This window comes from Chiloscyllium plagiosum, unplaced genomic scaffold (genome assembly GCF_037043375.1).
Source record: "Chiloscyllium plagiosum isolate Xiang-an unplaced genomic scaffold, Cpla_swu_hap1 HiC_scaffold_44, whole genome shotgun sequence".
NCBI classification, from domain to species: Eukaryota; Metazoa; Chordata; class Chondrichthyes; order Orectolobiformes; family Hemiscylliidae; genus Chiloscyllium; species Chiloscyllium plagiosum.
Genome location: NW_028270182.1, coordinates 30384196 through 30393211, shown reverse-complemented (window position 1 = coordinate 30393211; position 9016 = coordinate 30384196).

The window sequence follows — 9016 nt, the reverse complement described above, 5'->3', positions numbered from 1 at the left end:
TACAGCATTGTTTGACTGCCTCCAAATTGTATGTTTTGGGAACGAAATAAAGTGTATCTGCAAATCCAAACGTGCACATGCAATTTCACCCCACAAATTTATACGTGCATACATATGTGTGTGAAGGACGGTGTATGTGTGAAGGGCAGAGAGACAATGTGTGTAAGTGAGAGAGACTAAGGGGGTATGTTTGTGTGAGTACAGGAGGGAAACAGAGTGAATGTGGGCATGGGTGTGACAGAGCAGAGTGTGCGTGTGCACATATGAGACAGGATGATTATGAAGGTACATGTGTGTGGAGCGGATAGGGAGAGTGTGCATCAGTGTATATAATGGAGAGAGTGAGAACGTGTGCTTGCCAGACTAAGACACAGACACATTTGGCAGCTCCATTTCCCCACACACTCACTCCGTGGTTTCAGAGCTTCTCCTCTCTGCAGCCTCTGCTCCATTGTTATTCATGTTGCAGACCCAGATGCTGTAACTACAGTCCTCATGCTCCATCGAGAGTTGGGTCACCAAATCCTCAGGTCTCCCTGAATGTCTGAGGTCGCTCACAGCACAATCTCCAGCAAACCATCCCCAGCAGCTCCACTAACTTTTCAATAACAGGAGACAGTCAGAAACCCCTGAGCTACTAGTTGGATGCCTGCTCCATTACCAAAATATTCGAGGGGCTTCCTCGTGTAACTGACCGCACGATCAGCTGAGAGGGACAAACACAGGTGTTCAGTGGACAGGCACAGACCAAATTTCAAAGGCGTGAGTCAAAGCGACTGGAATCCTCCTGCCCTACATGGAACACCACATGGGACACAGCGGGAAGTGAACATCAGCCCGACACACACCATTTCAATGTTTTTGAGCTTCATAATGCCAGCACTCTATACACCAGGTAGCCAAAAACCAAAGCCAGGGAAAGATATAGACAGAAAAAGAAAATAATAAACTGATAACTTCGAGAAAATATGATTAAGGAGGCATGAGAATGGACATAACTGGAGAAGGGAGAAAATGATGGGACAAATCACAAGAATGCAAACATTGAATAAAGACATTGCCAGATCAGCTGGAATTTCCATTGCCTCAAAGTCTGAATCTGCCGCACAGAACCAGCCCTGACACCATAAACTGGGACAAGGTAACAGCCAGGATGGAGAGCTGTGCAGACCGTGATCAGGGGTTACTCCCTAAACTGGACTATCTGCCCAGCATTGCAAACCTTTGCCAATATATTGCAACTCTCCACCACTACCGTCTGTCTCTTACCTTTGAACAAAATTTCTATCCATATGTCTCGTTCTCCATATATTCATATCAACAAACCGTGTTAACCAGATGCCCATGTACAACATTATTAAACGCCTTACCAACGTCTATATTGGCAATGTACACCTTTCTGCCGCAATTAATCATCTTAGTCACTTCTTCAAAGAACTCAGACAAATTAGTGAGACACAATATCACTTGCACAAAGCCATGTTGAAGATCCCTAATCAGTTATTCCCTTTCAAAATACGGGCAGATCCAATGCCTCATCATCCCCACCATCGAGTTACCCACGACTGACATCAGGCTCACTGGCTTTTCCCTATCACCTTTAAATCTTAAATCATTTAAGTAGTAGCACCACATTAGGCAACCTCTAGTGTGGGATATAGGTAAAGTAGTGTTACTTCTGCAATTATAATTACTTATGTTAGGTAAATGAACTCACATCAGTGTGTAATTATTTCAACCAACAGCTGAGGCAACAAGAATGGAAACTATCTGAAGTAAATACATAATTGTTTTTGTATTAGCTGAAATGTACCAGTAAAGAATGATAGATGTTACAGACAAATAGATAAGGTGCTGTGAGGGGAGGGAGTTAAGCCAGTCATGCTTGCAAAAGGGATAGGTATTAGCATCTGTTTCCCACTTTTACAGAAACACAGGAACAACCCCCAATTAGAAGGTCATAAGCATCAGTATGGTTGGGGAAAGCACAGATGGAGGGAGTAGATAATGGTGAAAAAGGATATGCCTAACAATGGACCACATGAGGATGTGGTCAAACGGCCTTGTGAGGCCAGAAATACCCATTTTGGCACAGACAAGGCCGGATAAGGCAACAGATAATCAGGAGTAATGGGTGCCGGTCTTAGAGAAGTGGAAGAGTTAAACGGGGAGGAGCAATGGGATAAAAAAAGGAACCAAGCTACATAAATATCGTGTATTAGTTGAATTCAGTGTGTGTGAGTCCCTGCCTTGTAGACAGTGGACATCGCACCCTCTTGCAAGAGTAAAGTAAAGGACACTACTGATGCAGGTTTTGTCTCGGACTGAAATTATTGACGTGAGTGAGCTTTGATTCTCACAACTGGGATGTCCGGGATGTTCTTCCATCGCCGGGGGGAGTGGCTGGCCCTGGACACTGGAAAGATGCGTCCCGTTCCCAATTAAGGAGTGGTTTCGTGTCCCGGTTTGGTCCGCTCCCTTTGGCAACTGTTATGAATCCCACAAGAGAGACATCTGAATCAGACAGTGACAGGAGGTCGACAGAAAATACGGTGAAAAGGGGCCAGGCAACTCTGTGCACAGACCAAGGAAAGAAAACTGGCTTTTCAGTATTGCCTTGGTGGCCGAGAAAAGGTGTATTTAATCGTTGAGGGACTGGTGAGGGCCCGAGAAATGGGAGGTAGGCAGAGTAACTGTCACGGAGGAAAGGAAGAAAAGCTCCCTGGAAACATTCCTCCTGAAAGTCCGTTGGAGAGGATGTTTCAGGAATGAACAAGCAATACCTGTACAAGGGCAAAAGATAAAAAGAAAATGATTAAATATTGCTGTTTATTATGCACCAAAGAACCAATCCTTTGTCCGGCTGTCTTCTGGCCAAAATATGGTTCGGACGAGGATTGGGTCTGTCAGTATTTAGATTTGTATGTGAATAAAAAATAACCTTTTAGTCAAGAGGAGGCGGACTATGCGTCCTGTTGGAAGGGCAGTTTGGGAATGATGGTTGTAAGGATAAGGGATTTCCCCTCTGGCCAACCCCGCCCCTGGGATCCTCTTGGCTGCTTGCCCCCCCCCCCCCTCCACCACACACCATAAAATCAGATTAGATGAAAATGGGGGAGGAGGAGAGACAGACAGACAGGGACAGGGAACGGATGACTTACAAAAGGAGGAGGAAGGGGCGGTGGGCCAGGATGTTGTTGTTCCCTACCCTCAATCCTCAACAAAAGAAAGGAAAGATAAAGTAGATGTAGAGGAGGCCTCCGGAGGATCTAAAACAAAGCCGAAGGGGAAAAACAAAAACAGAGAAAAAAGGGAAGAACGTAACGAATTATCCCCTTCGGGAGGTATCAATAGGGGACAAAGAGATTGGGTTTGTAAGTGCCACGCTCACCAGTGGGGAGGTCAGAACATTCAAAAAGGAGATGAAGGTCCTGGTTGAGGATCCAGTAGGGTTGTCTGAACAAATTGATCAATTTTTGGGGCCCAATCTGTATATGTGGGCTGAGTTAATGTGTACTTTGTATATACCATTTACTGGGGAAGAAAGAGGACTTATACGAGGAGCAGCCATTAAAACATGGGACAGGGAACACCCCATTGGAGATGGGGACGCTGGACAGGGAGAGATGATGTTTCCCTACAGAGACCCCCAGTAGGAAAATCAAAACCCGGAGCATCGAAAAGAAATGAGGGAATTGAAAGACCTAATTCTAAAAGGAATAAGAGAGGCAGTTCCGAAGTCACAGGATTTGACTAAAGCCTTTGAAGTTAGACAGGAGAAAGATGAGACTCCCTCAGCTTTCTTGCAAAGATTAAGAGACTCAATGCAGAAATACTCGAGAATGAAGCCTGAGGACCCAGTGGCACAGGGTCTTTTGAAAGTACATTTTGTGACAAAGGCATGGCCAGACATACAGAGAAAGATACAGAAGATAGAAGGGTGGAGCGAAAAACCATAAGATGAATTGTTAAGAGTGGCACAGAAAATGTTTGTAAAGAGAGAGGATGAGAGATAAAAACAGAAGGTAAAAATGATGGTAGCTATGGTTGATGAGGTAGTTAAGAAAAGAATGGAACCAATAGTGAGCAACCGGAGCGGTGGGTGGCAGCATGTAGGACAGAGAGGGAAGGGGAGAGGGAGAGGACAAGGGGGAGCATTTGATAGAGGGTTCGGGTGACAGGGGCAGAGATGGAAGTCTCCACAGGCAGGATGCTATTATTGCAGAAAATCGGGCATTTTAAGCGTGAGTGTCCTGATCTATACAGGAAAGAAAGGACAATTCCGCTTATGAATTTTGATGAAGAATAGGGGTGTCAGGGGTTCCTGCCCCCGGGGAGCCACCAGGAACTCTTGATAAAGTTGAAGGTGGGACCCTGTAGTGAAGAGGTAGTCTTCCTAGCAGACACGTTGGAAGCACGGTCATTGCTGAATTTTAAACCAAAGAAAGTAGGAATGTCAATACGGTCAATTACTGTTTCCGGGGTAAAAGGGGAAGGATTTACTGTTCCAGTATTTTAACCTATGATGATAGAAGGTCCTAAGGATAGGGTCACAGGGGAACTGTTGTATATCCCTGATATAGGAAGTAACTTACTAGGGAGAGATTTAATTATCCTCTTAGGACTGGAGATTTGAATTCAGGAAAAATAATTAGTTGTACAAATGGCAATGTTGACAGAAGATGTGCAGAGAGAGGTAGACCCTATTATATGGGCTAGAGAAGGGAATCGTGGAAAAGTACAGATCCGTCCCCTAGAAATAGGTTTAAAAAGGAAAGGGGTCGTTGTTTATGAGGAACAATATCCCATTTCCATAGAAGGTAAACGAAGACTGCAGCCAGTAATTGAGGGGCTAGAGATGGACTGTTGGAGCCATGTATGTCTCCTTATAATATCCTAATTCTACCATTGCGGAAATCTGATGGAACGTATCGATTGGTGCAGGATTTGAGAACATTGAATCGAATAGAACAGGTCAGGCACCAAGTGGTGTCAAACCCCTATACGTTATTAAGTAAGATCCCTCATGACCACAAATGGTTTAGTGTGATAGATTTAAAGGATGTCTTTTGGGCTTGTCCCTTGGCGGAGGTAAGTCGCAATTTTTTTGCCTTTGAATGGGAAGATCCCAAGACAGGACGGAAACAGCAATACCGGTGGACTATGCTCCCCAGGGTTTACGCAATCCCCAAATTTATTTGGACAGATGTTAGAACAAATAGTGGAGAAATTTAACAGCTCCAAGGGAACTGTTGCAGTATGTAGACGACCTCTTAGTAACAGGAAACAGAAGAGAAAGAGTAGTAGAAGCCACTAAAAAAATATTGAATTTCCTGGGTCAGCAGGGACTGTGAGTATCTAAAAACAAAATACAATATGTGGAGCGAGAAGTGAAATACTTGGGACATTTAGTGAGGGAAAGCGAAAGATAAGCCCGGAACAGTTATAGGGAACAGTGGGGATTCCGCTGCCCAGGATTAAACGGGAATACGTACTTTTTTGGGTTTAAAGGGATATTGATTGTGGATAGATTCTTATGCTCAACAGACTAAGAAATTATATCTCAAACTATTAGAGGAGGAATCAAAGTGTCTGAGTTGTGAAGAAGAGGAAAAAGAACTATTTAAGAATTCAAAAGAGATCTGAGCCATGCCCCCATGTTAGCCTTACCTTCTCTAGATAAACCTTTCCACCTCTTTACTACCGCAGATAAGGGAGCGGCTGTGGAAGTATTAACCCAGAGGTGGGGAGGAATGAAACAGCCAGTAGCATATCTTTCGAAGCTATTGGATCCAGTATCCCGGGAGTGGCCTGAGTGTGTGCAGGCCGTGGCTGCCACTGCACTATTGGTGGAGGGAAGCAGAAAGCTTACATTTGGGGGAGCCACACCAAGTGAGAACGATCCTAAACCAAAAAGCTGGGCGATGGTTGACAGACTCGCGGGTTCTGAAATATGAGGCAATATTAATAGAAAAGGATTATCTAGTGTTGGTTACGGACAATTGTTTAAATCCAGCTGCCTTTCTTTGGAAAGGATAAGGAGAATCTCCTCAGAATCCAGAGCACAACTGCCTTGACGTTATAGAATACCAAACTAAGGTCTGCATGGACCTGAGAGATGTTCCACTTCATGCAGGGGCCTGACGTTTTATAGGTGGATCATCCCGGGTGACTGAAGGGAAAAGACATAATGAGTATGCAGTTGTAGACGGGACGAAAGGTAGGGTGGTAGAGGCAGGAAGGTTGCCAAATGGGTGGTCAGCTCAGACCTGCGAATTCTACGCATTGGAAAGAACCTTTAGGGCGTTTGAAAATAAAGAGGGAGCAGCATACATTGACTCTAAGTATGCATTTGGTGTTGTGCACACTTTTGGAAAGATATGGCAGGAAAGAGGACTGATCAATAGACGGGGGAAGGAATTAGCACATGAGGAGTTGATTAAAGGGGTCTTGGAGTCCCTATTACTCCCCCGAGAAAAAGCGGTAGTGCATGTAAATGGTCATCAGAAAGGAAATGAACCAGAAGTTAGGGAGAATAGATTAACCGATGAAGTGGCTAAGGAAGCAGGCCTGGACCCAGAAGGAGTGGTGATTCTTTCCCTAATACCTGCTGTCCCTGATCCCCGGAAGCTCCTACATTTAATGAAAGAGATGAAAAAGAATTGAAAGTTTTAGGGGCTGCAAAAAAAAAAAACAGCAGACGGGCAATGGATGTTACCTGATGGAAGGGAAATGTTAAACAAAATGATGATACGAGAAATTATGGCCGTCCTACACCAAGGCAGCCATTGGGGAGTACAAGCATTGTGTGATTTAGTTCTTAGGGAATATGGATGTAAAGGAATACATACAAATGCTAAACAAATATGTGAGGGATGTATAATATGCACAAAGGTAAATACGAAAGTCTTGAGAAAACAGACCCCGGGAGAAAGAGACCCAGGATTGAGACCTTTCCAAAGTATACAAGTAGATTATACTAAACTACCCAGAGTAGGAAGACTAAAATATATGCTGGTCATAGTAGATCATCTGTCTGGTTGGGTTGAGGCATACACCCTAGCTACTGCCACTGCGAGTGGTGTGTCTAAAACAATATTAGAACACATAATTGCCCGATATGGGCTAGTGAACCGTATAAATTCCGACCAAGGAATTCGTTTTACCCCTAAATTGTTACAGGAGATAATGAAAGGGTTGGGAATTTCCTGGGAGTTCCATGCTCCATGGCACCCACCATCATCAGGAAGGTTTGAGAGAATGAACCAAACATCAAACGTCAGCTCTCTCAATTGATAATAGAAACCAGATTCCCTTGGACCAAATGTTTACCTATAGCTCTCTTGCGAGTACGAACAGCACCAAGGAAAGATTTGGGACTATTCCCCTATGAAATCATGTTTGGATTACCTGATCTGGGAACCAACAGAGAATTGACAATTCCCGAAACTAAAGATTTGTTCTAAAGAAATATATACTGGGCTTGTCCGCATCTTTGTCTCTCCTCAGGAAACAGAGTTTATTGGCACAGACTCCGCCCCTTGAATTCACCGTCCATCCCATCCGGCCGGGAGATTGGGTCTTAGTAAAATCATGGACAGAGACTAAATTGCAGCCGGACTGGGAAGGGCCATATCAGGATCCTTTGATTACCGAAACGACAATAAAGACAGCGGAGAAAGGCTGGACTCACTACACTCGGATCAAAAGCCCAGTGAAATTTCCAGTTGAGGAAGAAGTCTGGACAGCCGAATCAACGCAAGACCCGCTGAAAGTCAGGCTGAAGAGACTGAGAGTAACTGATTATACATTGGGGACGCGAGCGCGGTATTATTTCTGTAGGATTGTGTTTTAAGTTTTTTTGTGCTTCAGCACAATTTTTAGAATGCTGGGGATGCTTAGAGTTATGATGCTAGCTCTCTTAGTAATGGGATTTTGTCAACTATAATTTTCATATGTGTTATTAACGGTCCCTAAGTCTGATAATCAGCAAGTAATAGACCTGATGCATGTAACTTAGTAAATTGTGGGGATGTAGATAATCAGAGACAGTACCGCTGCTCAGAGATACATCTTAAGTCCTTTGGGGATGGTACTTGGTATAATGGTCTTATCACAATACACAGGGCCACCTTCCAATCACCTCTCGATTGTCCCGATAAAGGGCGTAGCCCAATATACCTAATGATAAAGAAAACCACATGGCACAAAGCAATTCTCGGGGTCGGGGGGGGGGCACCTATGAGATACAATTAGATGAAACATTTGGGATAGAAATGTAAGCAAACGGGAAAGATTTCTTGGGCTGTTGTTTTCAAATTAGCGTAGGAAAGGGAAAACGGGCAGAACTATTGGATAATAAGGTACAACCTTTTACCCCCCACCCCCACCCCCCCCCCCCCCCCCCGCCCCGGATGATCCTAAATTAGTAAATATAATGGAGATAAAGGACTTGAAACAGACCATCGAAATAGAAACTGGATATGGGGATGCAAATGCCTGGGCTGAAGGGTAAAGTGTACTGTAAAAAGTCTGAACAAGAGCAATTACTATGCGTGTGCCTCCGGTAGGCCCGTGGCCCAGGTGGTTCCCTTTCCGCTTGGGTGGAAGCGAGACAGGAAGGGCATGAAATGCATAATAGCCCTGTAACAGGATAAGACTGCATAGAATGATATGAATTGCACCTCTCTATCTCTGATGTTCCCTCACTTGGAGAAGAAAGATTCAATAGCCCCCTCTATGTTTTCAGCTGCAGTCGGAAATCACACAACGTGTGCGCGTAGACAAGGTACAAATCGGTCTAGAGATGTGGGGGAGCTGAAAGTATGTACAGAGATTAAGAATGTCTCCGAAACGGACAAGGGAGGGAACTACTCAGCACCAAAGGCTCCCCGAGCGGATCTGTGGTGGTACTGTGGAGGCAAAATATTGAGACACAACCTACCACTGGATTGGAGAGGGATATGTGCAATTGTACAATTGGTAATTCCATTTACCCTGGCATTTGTGAAGGAAA